The following is a 19,843-nucleotide window of genomic DNA, read 5'->3' as shown; positions in this document are numbered from 1 at the left end:
CATTTATGTGCGGGCACGCATACATTAAAACATGCATGTACAAACAGGCATTCATACAAACGCACCTGTAAATACACATACATGCACACATATACACATATTCCTAAATACACAATCAGCCAAGTTGTTTTCGACCATCATTTACGACCGGTATTCTGAGCCAAACTAAATGTCCCTAGCCTAACCTGTAAGCAATACGCCCTCACGCGGACCTGCTCCTTAATGACGTGTATCTGAATTCCCTGTAAGTTGCATTGAATAAAAGCCTCTGTTAGAGTACTAAATTGTAAATGGCGGTGAGATGCCAGAGACTCAGTTTGTTAAGTTGTCAATTTAAAAAGGCACCAGTTAAGAAAAACATAATTTTATGTAAAAAGGTAACATGATGGCAATTGGAGGGGGAACAGCGCAATGGTCGTCAGGGAACGGGAGCCATAGAGTTGTGTTACGGCTACATCATCCTGTATTGTTGTTGTTAGATTGCTCAATGGATCGATTATACTTGGTGTCTCCTCCGAACTAGAAGACTGTCGCTTACATAACTCTCTCTTCTTTGTTGCTGTTTATAAAACAAAAAGCAAGCACAGGTAAGCGGCTGTATTAGAGAAAGATGTATTCTACGTCTGATTCCTATATCTACTGTACAGTCTTCCAAGTGGTTTCATATGAAACTTTGTAGTTCAACTTGTAACTTGATGGTATGCTTTGAAGGTTTTTGCGCCTCACCTATAAATTGCTTTGGATTAGAGCTTCTGCTAAGGCTCGAACTGTTAACATAAGAGAAGAAGAGCACGATTTGAACATACATTTCCTCTCAAATACAAGAGAGCTTTTGAAAACAATACAAACATCCACATCTTTGCATGTACACATTTTCTTTATGACCAACCCCGCCGTGTTTCCAGAAAGGATCCTGCCTTATTTATCAGTTATACTGCTCAAGTCTTGTGGGTTGGGTGTTCTATTCCCTGTGGAAAGGTTCTGTGTACCATCCCCTGTTCCTTGATAAATTACCTCTACCTGCTCTTTAATTAACTAATTGATTAACTTAATATACCTTTACCTGCTCCCTGATAAACAACCTCTAAGGGCTCTTTAATTTACTAATGAATTAACTCTATACACCTTAACCTACTCTGTAATATATTTCCTCTTCCTGCTCTTTAATGAAGTAATTATTTAACTTTACACATATTCACCTGCTCTCTCAAAAATGGTGTCCTGCTCCTCAATCAACTCATCTATGTACATCATAACATGCTGAAAGAATACAAATTATTTTTTAAATCCGAAATGCATTGCCTCTGCATACACCTTTAGTTGCTCTTATACATAGTGTACATATCTTACATCTATGTACACTCTCTTGAAGTCCCTATTAAAAACAATGTGTCTCCCCACTCCTCCCTCCCGCCAAGTCAGGCGCTAGCCGGTGGTGGAAGCAGAGCGTAACGCAGGATAATGTTATCTGGACCGGACAGAACTTTCCTCCTTCTCATCCTCCTCCTCCCTAAGCCAATTAAGTGGCCGTTTGTTTTGCAGCGCAGTCAGACCAGAATGAAAGCAACCTGGTAGAATGCTACGGCTGATCCTCAGAAGTAACGATGGGAAAGAGGGACGGGGAGGGAGGTATGTAGAGAGCGACTGTGAGGGAGAGGGTGAGAGAGAAAGAGGGGGAGGGGGGAGAGAGAGAGAAGGGGGGATAGGGGGAGACCAAGAGAATGGAAACACAATAACTGATAGACTGAATTGGGAAATGTGTTTGAGAGGGAGGAGCGAGAGAATAAGAAAGAGGAAAAGACAAAGGCTCATGAAGGGACAGCAGGCCTACAGTAATAACAAAGAGGAGAAGAGAGAGGGTAAGAGAGAGAGTGACAGAGTGCAAAGGAGAGTGCGACAGAGAAATTAACAAACAGTATCAAATCGAACAACGTCCATATTTCTCTGTGTGCCTGCAGCCTCATAGAACGCTACGTATGCATGGCTCTGTCCCTGGGAGACTAGCACAGTTTAGCTATTAGCATGCTATTAGCATGGTAACCCAGCCAATGTATTCCAGAGCAGGCTTGCTGCATATCAATAGGATGCCAAAACGCATGACCAGGAACACTTGCAACAGAGCCATGATCAATAACCTCACATTATGCCTCTTTTTATATCAGAATCCTGTGTATCGATCCATCAGAAAACCACCAGTTATACAGCAGAGCCCCAAAGTCATACTCAGTGAATGCCTAATATTTACAATATCTTGATGGTGAGGTTCAATGTGCAACGTTTGTGCGATCTTTGAGAATGCAAGACGACAACTAATTAACATTGTACCTGGTTTTGCACACTTTAACTATTGAATGGCATACTGGAGTCAAAAACCTTTCAAACATGGTGAAATGTTAGGTGTGTTGTTAAGCACTAATGCCACATTTATTTAGCGACCAATTATTTATATTTTACATTTCTGACCACCACAAACTACTAGTCATACTCAGTCATGCTTGCAAATGGTATTAAGTCGATAGATTGAAACTTGCTTAGCGAGGTCACATCAATATCAGATATACTTTCGTACACGTCAGAACAATGAGAAGCAGAACATTCTTAATAAAACTATCCATGTGTTGTAGACATTTTGAAGAAGACATTTGAATTGAATTTTCCTTTTTTAATAAATAATTTCACTTCATACCCTTATAAAGTGAAATGATTTTTTGGGAAAGTATTGTCAGGGGCGGTGTTAAAAACTCTTCCTACCCAGCTCTTATTAGGACATACATCCTTCAGAAGAATCGGCTGACTGCCTACCATTCCCATTCCATGGGGGGACTCTTCTAAGTGGGCTCATCGATACAGTGAGAAGGACAAACCGGGCCAAGATGGATGGGTGAAGTCACGCTCAGCTAGGCACACGATAGCCTGTCAACATCTTAGCTAAAAAAATGCTCTGCTGGGGACTGTTTGGTACGTTGCTGTTGGTAGATTGTGTCATCTGTAGCTAGTACCTATGTTGTATCTCCCTTGGCGCTCTCCCACTACTTATATGATTATATTTGATTTTTATTTATTGGCTTACATTTTATTTAACCAGACACAATTTGTACACAAAGAAACAATAATAAATGTAAAATAAATACATTTTGCGACTTTCTTCTTGTTGTAAGTGCACTGAAAACAGACATACAAATAAATTCACCTCATTAATCTAGCTCTGAGCCAAACCCCTGATGTGCCCAGCCGCAGCCCAGCGAGACACCCCGGGCTGGGGTATGGATCAGGTGGTGGTGGGGATGAAATTTGGGTAAATTGATTTATTCCAAACTGTCGAGGGAGACCTCAGTCTCCTATTAAATAATGGACATGCAGATCAGGTGTTGAGAATCTACCATCGTTTTTAACTTCTCATGTTTCTTACCCGTTTTCTATTTAGAATCGATTTTTTTAGCCGCTATCCTGCATTCTCTCTCTCTTGTGTCTTGCTATCCTCTCTCTACCATAAGTGCATTGCTGTCTCTCTCCTATCTTTCCCTCTTACTCTCTCCCTCTGTCTCTTCTGTCATGTGTCTCTTTCATTCTATCTCTGGCTCGCACTTCTTTCTCCCTCCTTTTCCCTCTTTCTCTCCCTCCACCTTTCCATTATCTTTTTATCTCTATCTTTCTCCCACCTCTCTCCTCCTCATTTTCCTGGAGTTTTCAGGTTGATACAACCTAAGCAAACGTCCAAATAATATATAACTAATTTGCCAATATCAAATTATAAATGAATAGTGAGCTGAAGCCCAAAAAAGTAAGTATCAGCTTTATGACATGTCAGCACCCCCGGCTTTTTAACATCTTCCCACGGCTAGGCACAGCAGTCCAAGATGTGAAATGGTTCCATTTAGATGGAGTCACTGAATGGATCGTTACTTGATCTATTTTCAGAAACCCTTGATGATTCTCACATCTAGGCAATTCAAGGCAATTAGCAGCTATGTATTCATTAATATTAACGGCACTTCATTAACTCATTGTCGCTGTGTTGGGTATGCGCGACAGCTTCACAGTGTGTGTTCGAGGGAGGTAGTCCAAATGCAGAGTGATCTTGTATCTGTTGCAGTGGGTCCATGCACTCAAATACACATTCATCCACACTCATAAACATGTTTGACCACGGCAAGCTCTGAGCTACTATTGGGTCCTTCATTGACACGTCTGATGATGATGTTGTGATGAAGATGATGCCGATGGCATCGACGATGACTGCGATGGTGGTGGTGATGGCGATGGTTATCATGGACTGATGTAGTGATGGTGAAGGTGATAATGAGCATGGTGGTGATGGTAATGATAGCGATGGTGGTGAGAATGATGATGTGATGAGGATGATGGTGGTGACAATGGGGATGTGATGAGGAAGACGGTGGTGTTGATGATGAAGATGATGGTGGTGACTATGATGAGTGCTGATGGTGCTGATTGTGGGGAAGATGGTGGTGATGATGATGGTGATGAGGGTAAGGATGATGGTGATGATTGTGGTGATTTTGATCAAGATAAATATGATGCTGAAGACGATCAGGACAATGGGATGACGATGATTGAGAGAGAGAGAGAGAGAGAGAGAGAGAGAGAGAGAGAAAGAGAGAGAGAGAGAGAGAGAGAGAGAGAGAGAGAGAGAGAGCCCAGCTGACAGACTGGAGCTCCCCCTGTTGTCGGCTCCACCTGTAGCTGAGCTCAAAGGGTCAAGCCCCTGGTATAAATCAGCTCCTCTCTTGGGAAACATCCAGACAGCAAATCACTTTTACAGTGCTGGTAATGACTCACTGAGTTGAGGGAGAGAGAGAAATACAGAGAGAGAGAGCTAAAGTGAGAGATAGAGATGCAATGGCACGGAGGAAGAGAGAGAAATACAGAGAGAGAGCTCAAGTGAGAGATAGAGATGCAATGACATGAGAGAGAGAGAGAGAGAGAGCGAGAGAGAGAGAGAGAGAGATGACATAGAGTGAGATACAGATAGTACAACAGAAGGAGACAGATGTATATATAGAGCGAGACGAAAGGAGAAAAAATAGAAAGAACTGGAGGGAGGCAGAGATGGAGAGAGATTAAGCTGGTTGCTAGGAGGGTGAGAGCATAAAAATCTCTCGGGTGGAGGCGCCTGATAGGTCACATTAACAGACCAATTGTCCTCCATCTGCTAAGAAGGTAAACAGTGGATCAATACTGGTGTCCCAACGACACCCTCTGTACAAACAAACACCCCACACACACACACACACACACACACACACAGAGACACACACACACGCACCCGCACACACACATACACACAGAAACACACACACACCTACACAAACACACACTCTTTTTACACCCTTGCAGTATGAGCAAAAGCAACAACACAATAGCCAATGATGGTGACATCGTGTGGCAGTATAGTCTCGGCCAATCATAGACAGTGCTATATGGCACGATCCCTCTGATTTGGTTTCCTTGTGAGATATACAATACTAACCTTAGGACTAGACCCCAGAGCTAGTTAGCAATCCAGGGGTCAATTGTACTGCAGCATTAGCATTTTTCTGTAGCATTTAAATTAGATCCCAGTGATGTGTAGGGGTGTGTGCACAAAGTTGCCGGGATTCTGGGAAATGTAAACAAAGCTCAGAAGAACGGCACACTTTTGAACTGGAACGAAATGGCATTTACAAAGACCTTTTCATAGATGAATAGATTTATGGATGGACGCATGGGTGAATGAATAGATGTATGGATGGGTAGATGGGGACATGAATAGATGTAGGGAAGGATGGATGGATGGATGGCTGAATGAATAGATGTCCGGGCCAATTATCTAATATATCTAATGTAAGGTCCTTACGCACGCACCACGCACACACAGAAACACAGGCACACACGGCCACACACACATACACACGTACAGAGGCAGTGCATGGAGGTGATTGGGAGTAAAACTGTGTGTTGGCTGGAGGAATGCCTGTGGCGGGAGACCCGGGCTGAATTAGCCTACATACAAGGGCCGGTGCTGGGCCTCGTGGCTGCCTGGCTTGCAGAGACAGCCAAGGGAGATACAACACGAAGAGACAGGGAGAGTGAACAGAGCCCTGAAGAAAGGCAGTACAGTATGTTGTTCACCAAAGGATGGGCTAAAAGCTTTATGGGATTTGTCACAAGTGCAAATATCGTGTTAATGTGAAGAGAGGTAGATGAGGTCATTTGTGAAGAGGAACTTGCTGTTTTATAATTTAGCAGACGCTTTTACCCAAAGGCGACTTTACCTTATTTAAGATACAGGTCATTAAGAAGCAGGAAGGAGGTTGAAGATGCCTAGAGGTAGACTGCAACCCTTGGGGATGGAGAAACTACAATAAATGTACAATTCTGTACAATTCAGCACAGGGGAGGATGCAAACTTGGGTTGGAGATTCTAATATCCTATTAAGAGAGGTCTATTGATTTTGTTTGTGGACCCGATAACATTTGATGTGAAGATTTAAGAGATACTGTCATTCTTGGTGTGGTTTGACGGTTATAGTTACAAATGTTCTGTTTGTAACACTTGATGCCTACATAACTTACAGCCTCATCTATTCATGCCACGTTTTATCTCCAGCCAACACAAAGCCAACTATTTGCACTCATTCGTCATAGTTCCAGGTGGTTGACAATTCAGTTCACTGTAAACCCTGGGGTAGATCCTTCCATGCTGGACCTGGGAGTCTCCAACCTCTGTATCTTTAGCTCGCAGCACTGACAGGAATGGTGGTTGCTGGGAGACCACTGATGTCCTGTTGGCGACGTGACGCAACATGTTGGAAATGTTTGAATCTTTCTGGAGCTCCGGGCTCTGAGGGGTAAAACCCATTAGTAGTCCAGGCACGGCAGCTGTGTTCAAGGCAAGATCCATTTACTGCACATCTAATTGGATAAAACCTTGTTAAAGGTCCTGGCCCAAAAGCTGGCCCTGATTGGTCAGAGCTTGAGATTGACACCAGTTGGGGTTGGTGTTGGGTGTCATTGGAACCGAGCACAACCCCAAGGCGTTTCGGAGGGAAGGGTGTCTCTAAAATGGCTGACGTTAGATCAGAACAACCGCGACAAAGAGAGAGAGAGAGAAAGAGAGAGAGAGAGAGAGAGAGAGAGAGATAGAGAGAGAGAGAGAGAGAGAGAGAGAGAGAGAGAGAGAGAGAGAGAGAGAGAGGGTCTACATAATGTATGACCGGCTGTATAGACAGGACTGTCTACTGTAATCTGGGTCACAAAGCGAGCCATGAAAGTCAAAGACCTCCAGGGCTGCTCCAGACAGTACGGCCTGACACATCTTGTGCCGCTCCTTCTCCTTAGAAAACAGACTTGATGCATGAACCATGTAGTTCGGCCATAACTAATAAATATTTTCTAGAATGATTATATATATATATATATATATATATATATATAGTAAATATGTTGTTGACAATATACACAATTGCCCTCTTCAACTTTTTCCATTTCTCGCTGTCACTCCCTAAAGCCCTCCCTTCATCCCCCTCTTTTATCCCCTCTTCTCATTCCCCCCCCCCCCCCCCCCCCCCCCCACTCCAATCCTCCCGCTCCCTCCCCCTCTCTCTCTCCCGCCGACCCTCTCACTCTCTCTTTCTCTCCCTTTCTATTGTGCTCTGTTCATGTTAGAGGGTGCTTGGAAAGCAGCCCACAGCAAGCTGCTGGGTGGGTGTAAGCACCCGCCACACATATGGTCTGGTGATAGATGAGAGAGAGAGAGAGAGAGAGAGAGAGAGAGAGAGAGAGAGAGAGAGAGAGAGAGAGAGTGTGAGGGAGAGAGAGAGAGAGAGAGAGAGAGAGAGAAAGGGAATCATTTGTATGATTCTATTTATTTTCTACTTACAACTAACAGTTGATATATTTTTTTAATATGCTTCAGCAACAGGAAAATGTGTTTTGTTTTGCCAATCAAGCATTTTAAATGAATGAATGAAAGAGTGGGGATAAAGAGAGACGAGAGAGAGAGAAAGAGAGACAAGAGAGAGACAAAGAGAGAGACAAAGAGAGAGAAAATACATTGTATGAGGAAAAACACATTGTATGAGGAAAGATGTATGCTTCCAAAACATGTGGATTTTAGGTCCTCCATTGGGTTGTGTGTGTCTATGTGTATGTGAATGTGTCTATGTGTGTGTGTCTGTGTCTATGTGTGTGTGTGCGTATGTGTCAATGTGTGGGTGTGTGTGTATGTGTCTTTGTGTGTGTGTGTGTGTGTGTATGTGTCTTTGTGTGTGTCTCTCTGTATGCGTCTATGTATGTGTGTTTGTGTCTGTGTGTGTGTGTGTGTCTATGGGTGTATGTCTGCGCGTGTGCATGCACCTGTAGTGCACACCAGGGCTGAGGTATAATCAGGTTAGAAGCCCTGTGGCTATCTGCACCAGACAACCAGGATCCCTCGGGACGAACAATGGATGATTCAAATTAAATACACATCTCTGTTGACCAGGACCCAACCATGCGACTGGCGCGCGGCCCTTTAACGCCCACACGGGCCCAACATGTCCACATTGCAGGACGTCCAAACACAACCAGGGCAGGCTGACGGCCCCAACAAGACCGCAGTAAATTGAAACCCACATAAAGGCATAACCTGGTTGTGTCTCACGCAATACAAATGCAGAAGCACAGCAACATGCTCTGCCACACTGTCCCATACTGACATGGCAGCACGTACGCGACTAAAGAAAGGGGGACATAGGGAGTAGAAATCCACCCCAGATTTTAATAACATTTTGCTTAGTTATTTATTTATTTATTTTTAGCTTTTTACGTATTCTCACCTTTTGCCTTCTCCTTTCTTTGGTACTTTAAATGTCAATATTATTATTAATATACTAGTTAGGGTTGGGTTACCAAGCAGCTAGATGTACACTGTATCAGCTAGATGCATATTTGAGGTGAGCATACTGGAGGAACCTGGCTGACTGCGTCCTCCCAAAGATAACGGAACAGCAACAACACCAATAGAAAAACAAGATTTTGTTCGTTTTTGGCACACATGTCCATTCCCCGCTTGGAAAGACAGCAGTGCGTGTTTGTTAAGCGGAGAATCAGTCAAGACACTTGGTACTATTCATGCGTCAAATGAGAACCCAGCCTAGCGTCACGGTGGAAATTAGCTCTTTCATTTTTCAATCTAAATATGTTTAGGTGTGTAGTTGTGCTCAGGGGATATTGTGACGGCCGGCCGGGGGCTATTTAACTTAGCGCTGCAGGCTGCAGTGTTGTTAATTAGTGAGGGACTTAAGACGGTCGTGTTCGTTACACGCCCGATTAGACTGAAAATCCAGCCGGCAGCCGAAGGTTGACCAACTTTAGAGATCGCTTTGAGCCCAAACCAAGAACCAAGGAGATATTTGGAAATTCCATCCCAGAATCTTCATAATCATTTGTAATTATGTTTAACTACTATCATACGTAATTTACGTCATTTTTAGAAGTTTATATCCAAAGCGACATACATTTTCTTGAAAAAGGTCATTGAGGAGCAGGGAGGGGTTAGTGTCTTGCTCAAGTAACAGGTACAGCCAAAGCATAGTACCTAGCCTAGTGTCTGTCCATTTCCTTTGTTTTTTTTAACTGTTTCCAGCAGTCATTAGCTGTGAATTCTTGTAGGAAACAGAATGACAACCGAGAACATGTACTTGGAGCAGCTCTGCCGACACAAGAACATGGAAAATGAACCAGAGCAAAGGCGGCAGAGATGGACTGCCCTGTCAAACATCTCTGATTGCTCTGACCTTCTCCTCATCTATCTTTCCTTTTACCTCTCTCCTGTTCCTATGATAGCTCCATATCTCTCCCTCTCTATCAAGTGGGCCATCATAAACTCATGACTGTGAAGATCGGTGTCGAGGGACTTTTCCACACTGACAGTGGCATTTAACAGTGAGGGTGGGAAGCTATGTGTGTCAGAGGTAGGGTCTCAGCACCAGGCTCCTCTAGTGTTCAGGGTATTCTGACCCCAAGCTAAAAGAAACAGAGTGATCGATCCCTATTTTGCAAAAGGCCTCACCTGCATCATTCTGAGAGCATAATAACGTGTATCTCCATTTCAGATACTATTGATATAGACTACATAGACACTTTATCCTAGATACTTACTAAATACCTTATCAGTCCCTCCAGAAAAACGCGATTATGCGATCGCATAATTCAACGCATAATCAGCCAAAGTCCCCATATTCATGCGGTGGCCGCATTTTTTCAAATATGCCGCACTTTCACCACATAAATTGCAGATTTCCGCGCAAAATATGCGGGGCTTGCATGATTTCATAATCCCCGCATTTTAATTGCAAAAAAGTCACATATATCGTAGCAGAAAGTTGAAAATGTTGCGTTTACTTCACACAAGAGCAGCCATTCCCCCCTGTTGCCATGGGAACGTTATGAAGTGACGTAATTACGCGACGTGAACGTCATCGAAAAGCTGCATTTTTCGCAAGTTTCTGCATTTTTCCGCAAGTTCCCGCATTTTTCCGCAGGTTCCCGCAATTTTTGCAAGTTCCCGCGATTTCATCGCATAAAATTGCATAAATATGCCGCATATTTCATCGCATTTTTTAAGAAAACGTGCCGCATAATCAAGGATTTTTGGCCTCAACAATCACAGCAAAACACCGCATTTTTCTGGAGGGACTGCCTTATCTAATTACATCTTCTCATTCCGGTTTAATACACTGCTCACAAGTATTGTACCATGCTAGAAAAGAGCTAGAGACAGGCTAAGTGAGAGAGCTAGACATGAGAGAGGCAGAGCAAGAGACGAGATAGATAGAGGCTAGAGAGTGATATAGTGAGAGAGAGAGAGAGAGAGAGAGAGAGAGAGAGAGAGAGAGAGAGAGAGAGAAGATAAGAGTTAGAGGGAGCTAGAAAGGAAGAGTGAGAGGGAGAGGTTCATCTCTGACATAAGGGTGACTCCTATTCTATAGCCAGGCAGCAGGTAGCAAGCAGCTGTTGCAACATGCAGACAGCTGTGTGTGTTTCCCCAGCCAGTAAATAGACATATAGCCAGTAGAATAATTCTTAACATACACACAAAACAGAGTAACACCTATACACACACACACACACGCACACACACACACACACACACACACACACACACACACACACACACACACACACACACACACACAAAGACTTGGTGACAAAAATCTCTCTCTGTCTGTCTCAACCTTTCTCTCACTCTCTCCCCTTCTCTCTCTCTTTCCCTATGTCAAGTTCACTCCATCCTCTACCAATCCTGTGTCTCTTCCTCTCTCTTTACTTGCAATATCAATCATGCCAGAACACAGGCACCTTTAAAAAATATAACAATAGCCTTGACCCTCCTGTTCTCTCTTCCTTATTTCCTTACTCTCCTCAACGCTTTCTGTGATTGGTTCCGTCTCACTTTGGCAGCTCATTAATATTCATGAGCAGTGGTGGTACTAACCTAAAAACCAAATTAACCACATTAGTCAAAAAGATTTTGACTAATGTGTTTAATAAACAATGTGACTGTCCTTCCTAAAGCTCCGTAATGGACTCATCACTGTGAGCAGCTGGTACCAGCAGAGTCGGGAATCTACATGTACTTCCTGGGTCACAATGGGGTCAACAAGCACAGCAGGGGGCCTGCACTGTAATGAGCAGAAGGCCGACGTGTGTGTGTGTGTGTGTGTGTGTGTGTGTGTGTGTGTGTGTGTGTGTGTGTGTGTGTGTGTTGAAAACCCCCGACCAGGAAGTGCCAAAACAGTGTATGCAGGGGAGCGGTGAGTCAGGTGGAGGGAGGGTTGACTTCTGTTTTCTCAGTAGCTGCTGTTGTAACAATGCATCATTATTAGGCAGCAGTGTGTGTGTGTGTGTGTGTGTGTGTGTGTGTGTGTGTCTGTGTGTATGTGTGTGTATGTTTGTGAATCGGGTCTCTATCATTCTAAACATGCTCCCAGGCCTATGTGCATGTGTGTGTGTGTGTGGTTGTGTGTCTATATATGTGTGTGTGTGTGTGTGTGTGCATGTGTTTCTGTGTGTGTGTGTGCGTGTGTGTGTGCGCGCTTATTCAGTAACCCCCTGAGAAAGGCGTGTCTCTGGGTGGTTTGGTCGTGTTTCAGCAGGTCTGGTCCTGTAGAACACTGATAAGACAGCTTTATCTGGCCCACGAAAAACAGTGATTACCACTGTTTCACTCCTACCGTCCATACATTGCCCATACAGACCTTCACATACCCATCCATCCATCTTTCCATCTATCTATTCATTCATCTACCCACCTCCTTCCATTCATTATCCATCCATCAACCATCATTAAATCTGGCAACCATCCCTCTACTTGCCAAAGATTTGATGGCAAATATTATTAAATTATTAAAAATTGACGATTGATGCCAAGAGCTTCCTTTAAACTAATGACTGACTTGATTTTTATGTTCACTCTTACTAGGAATACTTATAACTAATCATTAATATTAATACTATTGATCACTGTTTGCCTCTGGTATTCTTTCACGTCTGTTTCTGGCATCAGAGACCGAGAGCCCTGTTGGCCTTCTGTTCACACTGTTTCATGATGAATGACAAACGACCATATACGATCATGCATAATAATTTGGTAATCTTGTGGTATAAAATAACTGGACTACACGTGACTGGGACTTTTCCTCTGGTTGTCCTCACACATCTGTAGATAATTGATGGGACGCTGAATGTTTCATGCAGCCACACCCAGTCTGGAACATCTTGCAGCACTAAATTAATCATACACCAAATCTCCTATTAAGAATTGAAATCTCTTTTTCCCTCTGTATCCACACAGGCAGGTACACTGGGGGTAGGCTATAATCTGTTTAAGAAATAACCTAAATACATTAATGTTTACCATGTAAGCCCATTTCACATTGCTTACGGGTTTATGAGTTCTATGTAAAGTGTTATTTACACAAACACAGATGAGGATTTATCAACTTAATAGTGCACATCAGCGATTTAATTGTTTAAAGATACGTTATTTAGCCAGCTTTTACTCCGAACCATAGCGCACTCGTTGCCATAATGACGTAACGTAATGGCAGCTGAGCCGCCATGAATTGTTTTGTTGTTAGCTTAAACTGGGATCCGCTGGCTAGGGAATAGACAATTATTCTAAGGTGACTTTTGAGGCAAAATCGCAGTTACGTTTTAATTCATAAATGACTTAATAATCATCTTGCTTTTCATATATATATATTTGTATCCCTGTCTGAAGGCTTGTTAAGTCACTTCCGGAAATCTTTTAGCACGGACAGATTTGGCAGTGACACAGCCGATCTATCTTCATGTAACACGTCCAACGGCAATGCAGTCAAACCTGTAGCCTCAAGTGCCAATCATTGGCTTATTTATAGTCAAAGTCATTACCGAGCTCCAGACAGAACCGCCTATCCCCGCGTGCTGCCAGGGCAATGAGCCCTCGTGGGTGTGAGGATATGCCTCTTCCTCAGTGTGTATTGACTATTTCTGCTGTTGAGGGCAACAATTTTTGGCAAGCTGCATGTTTATGTATGATGTACCCTACTGTCCACAAGCTCCCCCCCTCCCCCATATGGATATGGTGAACTCACATAGCTTTAGGAAACGTGCCATTCTCCTGGAACCCCCTGCCCCCGCGGCATAGGGTAAGGGATAGGGCAATGCTGCTGTGCCTTTTGTTGAGAAACTCAAGATTTGAATAGAGCTATCCAAAGATGCCCCCTGGTTCATAGGTCTTATGGCAAAGTTTCTTTATCTTGTCTACAAATTTAATTTATTTATAGCAACGCCTTGTGTTTCCAATGCGTTTCAATGGAGCCTTTGATGATGCATTGTGAGTCGCTTCCTATAGGACTGGAGCCCCCAAAATTCATTATTTTAGTAGACCTTAATGCCATGATTCATTTAAAATAGACTCTATCTCACTCTAGAAGTAGTAGAGTTTAAAGACCTCATTCATATAGCAGCGGTCAACAGGAGTACAACAGGCCCCATCCTATAATTTGGGACAATTATGGGGGCTGAGGTGTGATTCATGGGCCGTGGTAACATCGTCTAGGGGAACATATGAACACTAGTGAAATACACACACGCACGCACGCACGCACGCACGCACACGCACACACACACACACACACACACACACACACACACACACACACACACACACACACACAGCATTTAAGAGCATATTAGACATACTAAGAGCATTCTGTCTACTCAATAATGTGCTTGATAATTGAGATAATCTGGTTCTCTATTCCTTATTCCTATACATATGCAGCTTGCTATATGATCGTTGCACTCAACAGAAATAGTAAATACACACTGAGCAGAAGAATAACCTCTCACACATAAGAGGGTCATTGCCTCGGCGGCACTTGTGAGGCTGTGTTGTGTGTGGTGCTGAGGCACCTTAGCAGCCAACCTGGTTGATGTTAGAAACGGTTTGTAACATCCCGTAACTTGGTATGGCAACGGCTGCGCTATGGTTTGGAGTAAAAGCCAGCTTAATGATGTAGCTTTAACTTAGTAAATGACTGAAGTGCACTATTAAGGAGACGAATCCCCATCTGGTATTGTGTGTAATGAAACGTTGAACGCATGAACTCCTAAGCCAACGTGAACTGTGCTTACATTCTATATCTCATCAAGCGTCCCATCAGAAGCTCCGACAGAAGATCCTTCTGGCCACTGGGCTGAGGTGTGACATCAAGTAGGTGTAAGTGTAACACGGATACGGTGAAAGGTGTTATACATGGAAGGTGCTATGTTATTATATACACAACATTTGTGATGGGTTCACCACATATCTGCTATTTCTCCACTCAGGAGCCATGGCTAATGGTATCTTTAGAGGACAAACACCTTTCAAAGATGCACACATCATATGTGTGCTGACAACCGACATTAAATACCATTTCATTCTCCCCTTTCTCAACTCTATCTTCATTAGTCTCACAACAACTAAAACACCTTTCAACATATCCCTTGTAGCAGGTTGATGGCTACCCAGCAGCTACAAGCTGGATCCGAGATTAGGAATGACATGAAGGAATGACATGATGAAATTATTGGTATAATTATTCTATCAAACTATGTCGGTGTGATTGATAAGCGTGGAAGTTTTGATTGGTTAATGATGCTCACACAGCAGGCAAAACGATGCTTGCCATTATTTGTTTGTCACTGAAAGATTTTTTTTTCATGTTCTGCCGTGTTTCAGAACAGTAGTGGAATATTCTGTTATTTTTGCTACATAAAGCTAAAGTATGTTTTGAGGTCAATAGAAACAGAGCAGCAATGATCAAATGAGTGTAGCTAAAGCATTCAGCCTAATTGGTAGAACTGCTCATTGCTAATTTAACTTAATTGCTTGACCAATTCTAACCAAGATCTCCTTAATCAGTGCAAAAATGTTAATGAATGAATGTTTTATTGGTGTGGAGAATCTGTTTTACCCAACCAGTGGACTTTTTTGAGTCCATCATAGTCTAGACCTCTGAGGGTCTTTACATGAGGTGACAAGGCAAGCATTGGAAAATTTCAGGAGGTGAGGGACAGGAAATGGGTTTGGAATTCAAAATAAGGGCGCAGAGCTGACAGCTATTATGGTCATTCACTTGACTATGATATTTTAGGATACATTTGAATCAACTGCGTCACGTTGAAGGATGTTAGCACGGGAGCCTGATTGGGCTTTTGAAATGTGGGGACATACATTTATGAGAAAGCTTTTAGTTTTATTTATATATACATATACTGTATTTAGATGGTGACGGTTGTGTTGTTGGACTGATGACAAAGTAAGTGCTTTGACAATGAACGCCTTCACACATTGACACATACTCTCACTCATTCACGCATCGATGAAAGTGTTTGACCAGTGGCTTGTCATGAGCAGCACGGGTTTTGGTCTGTAACCCATCTCACACATCTCTGCACATAAACCTTCAGGCGAGGAAATATACTATCAACCCCTCCCAGGTGCTGGAATCGGTCTCCTGAGCTACTGCAGTTGTTGCCCACGCTGAATATATCTGCTGTTTAGCTGGAGGGTGATCTCACATTAAGATTGGTTTGAGGGTCTCTGCTCTGTTTCAGAATAAAGAAGCGCTTTCTCTGTTTGAGCGATCGTGTAAAGACGATGGGACCTGAGCTTTTGTGGCATTTCTGGGGATTCTGGCACCCGAACCTCCCCCACCACACACACACAAAAAGCATGAAATCTTCAGGGGAACCAACACTTTATAAATGTACAATTATCTATTAGCACCACATCAAATAAAAAGTGTAAAAGCAGGTGTGCAAAGATGGTCAACAATAAGGAGGAGTGACTGGTGAACGGTGCTTTGCACCATAAAGGCCATATCTCATTCTCATTTAATAAATAATGTTTCTTCCCATTCCCAATACACTGTGGTATCAAACCCACACACACAGGTAAACACATCTTTCTTCTCTACAGATTGCTACCTTGCAGTCCAGTCCACGCTCACATTCCTCTCTCTTCTGCCAGGTTGAATGGACTGTTGACCCAACAGCGTCATGTTTTGTTATAGTGGGCAGAGTGGTAGTATAGTAAAGGAGGAGTATAGAAGGTAAAAAAAAAAGTCAAAGCATTGTTTCCTGTCCTAGTTAGTAGAACATCCATCAATGACTTGTTCTCAATAGGTATTACCTTCAGTTTAAAATGATAACTTTTTTTTAATTGATCTAAAACATTACAATCCATGTATTTTGATTGAATTAATTATGTTTCAGGATGAGCATGACACCTCAATGTATTATGGTTCCTCAGTGAGTAGGCACCGCTATGGTACAATAAGAAGATCATGCAAAGAAGCGCAATGCTCTCACATAGTACCCATTTTATTGAGCTCCCACTATATCCTACCAAACGCTTTCACTGCCCACCAACGCACACGCATACCCACTCACAACACAAGCATGCATTCGTCTCTGACAAGCTTCCATTGCAACCCCCGCCCCCCTCCCCCCCATCCCCTCCACACACACACACGCACGCACACACGCACGCTCGCACGCACAAACACAGACATGTGCACGCATATACTCACACATTCACTCCGAGGCTAGTACCCTGCAAGTGGGTTACATCAATCGATGCACTATGCAGCTACGGAGGCTAATCAATGCACTATGATAACTTCTAAATAATTAAACACCAGAGGAGATTCCTCGAATGCCTTACAAAACGCGCAAAGCCGCAGACAGCCCCTTAAAAACACAAAATAAACCAAGATTCGGTACATTATTCCGAAGAAAAAAAGACAATATCTAAAAGCATTTGGGTGTGGAATTCTTGAAACGCGCTTTACGCATTGTGTGATCGGTGCCTCTGTGGCATCGCTGTAGCGTCCTCCTCCCTTCCCCCTGTTGAGCTCTCGGCGAAAGAACCGAGCTGTCTGTGCACCTGTGTACACGGCTAACCCCGAGGTGGAAAGGGACAACACCTCACATCTAAACCTAGTGGCAAGAATAACCCCCTCTCCTCCCTAGCTATCCATCCTCACACTAACACCAGCAGCTGCTAGCGGGCAGCGAGACTCCACTACAGCGATACCCCCCGCAACATGTTGTTTCCATAACGGTCTTGTGTTGTTGTAAGTGTGAGGTGTTGATATTTTACAAAAGAAGATCGAGGTTAGTTAATGAGTTTGACTAACCTGGCTGTAAGTGTCTGGAGTAAACCGCAGCGTCCAAACGGCTCTGGAACGGTCTGCGCCCAACCTTTGATGCTTCTCTCTCTCTCTCTCTCGCTCTCTCTCTCCCTCCCTCTCTTCCTCTCGCTCTCCCTCTCTATATCGTTTACTTTATTTAAATATTTGTTAGTGATTATTTATTTTTGACCAAGAAATCCCCGTTTACTATGGTGTTAATTAGTATGGACTTGTCAGCCACTGCTATCCCAGCCATCACCACTATCGTGGTTTTGTTCTAAAGATCATATAGCCTAGGCTATTAATTGGTTTCCATTTACTCTGAATGAACTAATCACTTTAATAATCTTTTTATTGTCTTGGCCTGTACATTTTTGTGTGTACTGCGTAATCGTTTACAAACGCGCGCACACACACACACACGCATGCACGCACGCAAAAACACACATACACACACTGTGAACACACACAATGTAAACATGCTGAGTATACATGGAACAGATGCTGTCCTTGGGCACGCCAACAACACGGTTACATCATGACTTGATGAGGAAGACCTATCCATCCACTGTATTGACTGAGTATTTTTCCACCGGCTCCCAACAGGAGAGCAAACAGGCCATAACAGTAGATCTGTTTAATGAACTGATAGAAGTTAAAGCTCCACTGGGTAACTTGTCAATGCAGTGGTTTTGTTTTTTGTTTAAATACAAGGAGATTAAAGATAGGAAGCAACCAGAATAAGAAACACATTTCTAGCCTGCTTTAGCATATGTCTGTATAGAGTCCAGTCATGCAGAAGAGTGCATGGGCAGAGTGCGTGCAGGTATAAAGACAGGTAGACCATCCAATCATTTAATTTAGGCTTATTGAAATGATTGGATAGGTTTATTGCAAACCTGCGACAGCCAAAGATAACTGTTATTTGTTCTCTCTCTATTATTTGATTTGGTCTTCTCTGATCGATGGCGGGAAAATACAATTAAAGGACGTGAAATAAGAACACATACAGACTTATGTCAAGTACATTTGAAAACCAATTTTGTTTGCTATTATGGATAACATAACGAATAAAAAACGATCTCACTATCACCTGGCTGGAAGTCAGGGTACTACTTGCTTCTACTTGCTTTGTAAAACAATATTGGTCGCCTTTTGTGCCAACACCTTCAGCGTCTTGCTAAATATCCGATCAGCTAATGCTCTATCTATCTGTATAGTGTGTCAAGTTAGCATGTCTTTAAGATATAGAAGTCAGGTGGTACACTGGAAAGTGTCCCAATGATTGCGTGAATTGGACATTTACTACATACTCTAACGTGATTGGCTATCTGACAGTCTTGGTTTTAGGTGAAGCACATCTATGAGGAGCACCATCAGTTGACCTCATCATTCTATACATCCTTAACGGTGACATTCGAAATACAGACCAAGCCACCTTCGTTCCAAAAAAGTATAGTTTTATATAGAACTATTTAAGATATTATGAAGATTTGCGTAGTCACTGGTCTTGCTGATAGTTCCCTCTATAAAACCATATCAGCATTTTTTTGTAAACAACTTGAGATTTTTCATTCATGTTCAGCATTCCAAGTATTCTATTCTATATACTACATTTTTGTAAAACCAAAATAGAGGTTTTGGACCAAAATAAGAAGAGTATTAGGAGAATGTAGTAATGTTTGACCAGTATATTAGACCAGTATAGTGTTGAACCAATATATTGACCATAGATAAAGCCCTGGAGCAGCACTGTGGTCCCTAGGAGCCTATTGGAGCCTGGCTTTCTGTGTGCAATCATTACAGACCATTGCCATATAAATCATTAGAATATCACCATGATATAAATCTTTCTGACTGCCCTGGCGTCACCACAGCCCTGCATCCATTTTGGAAGTCAAGGTTGTGTCACATGAAGAATTACTCTATCCAAGTCTAATTATGGGCTGAATATAAAAGCTAGCTTATTTATAGCATGGCCTAATGGCCTTGTGGTTTTAATCATTATGGGTTAAAGATAACTACACAGTTACACAGGCTTTAGCCAGCCTAACTGTAGGCGTTATAATGATGCTAACACTTTACTTTGATAGGTCCTATACACCAGAATGACGTCAGTATATAAACTG

This window comes from Pollachius pollachius, assembly GCF_949987615.1.
Source record: "Pollachius pollachius genome assembly, chromosome: 10".
In the NCBI taxonomy this organism is placed as follows: domain Eukaryota; kingdom Metazoa; phylum Chordata; class Actinopteri; order Gadiformes; family Gadidae; genus Pollachius; species Pollachius pollachius.
This window is presented reverse-complemented; position numbering follows the sequence as displayed.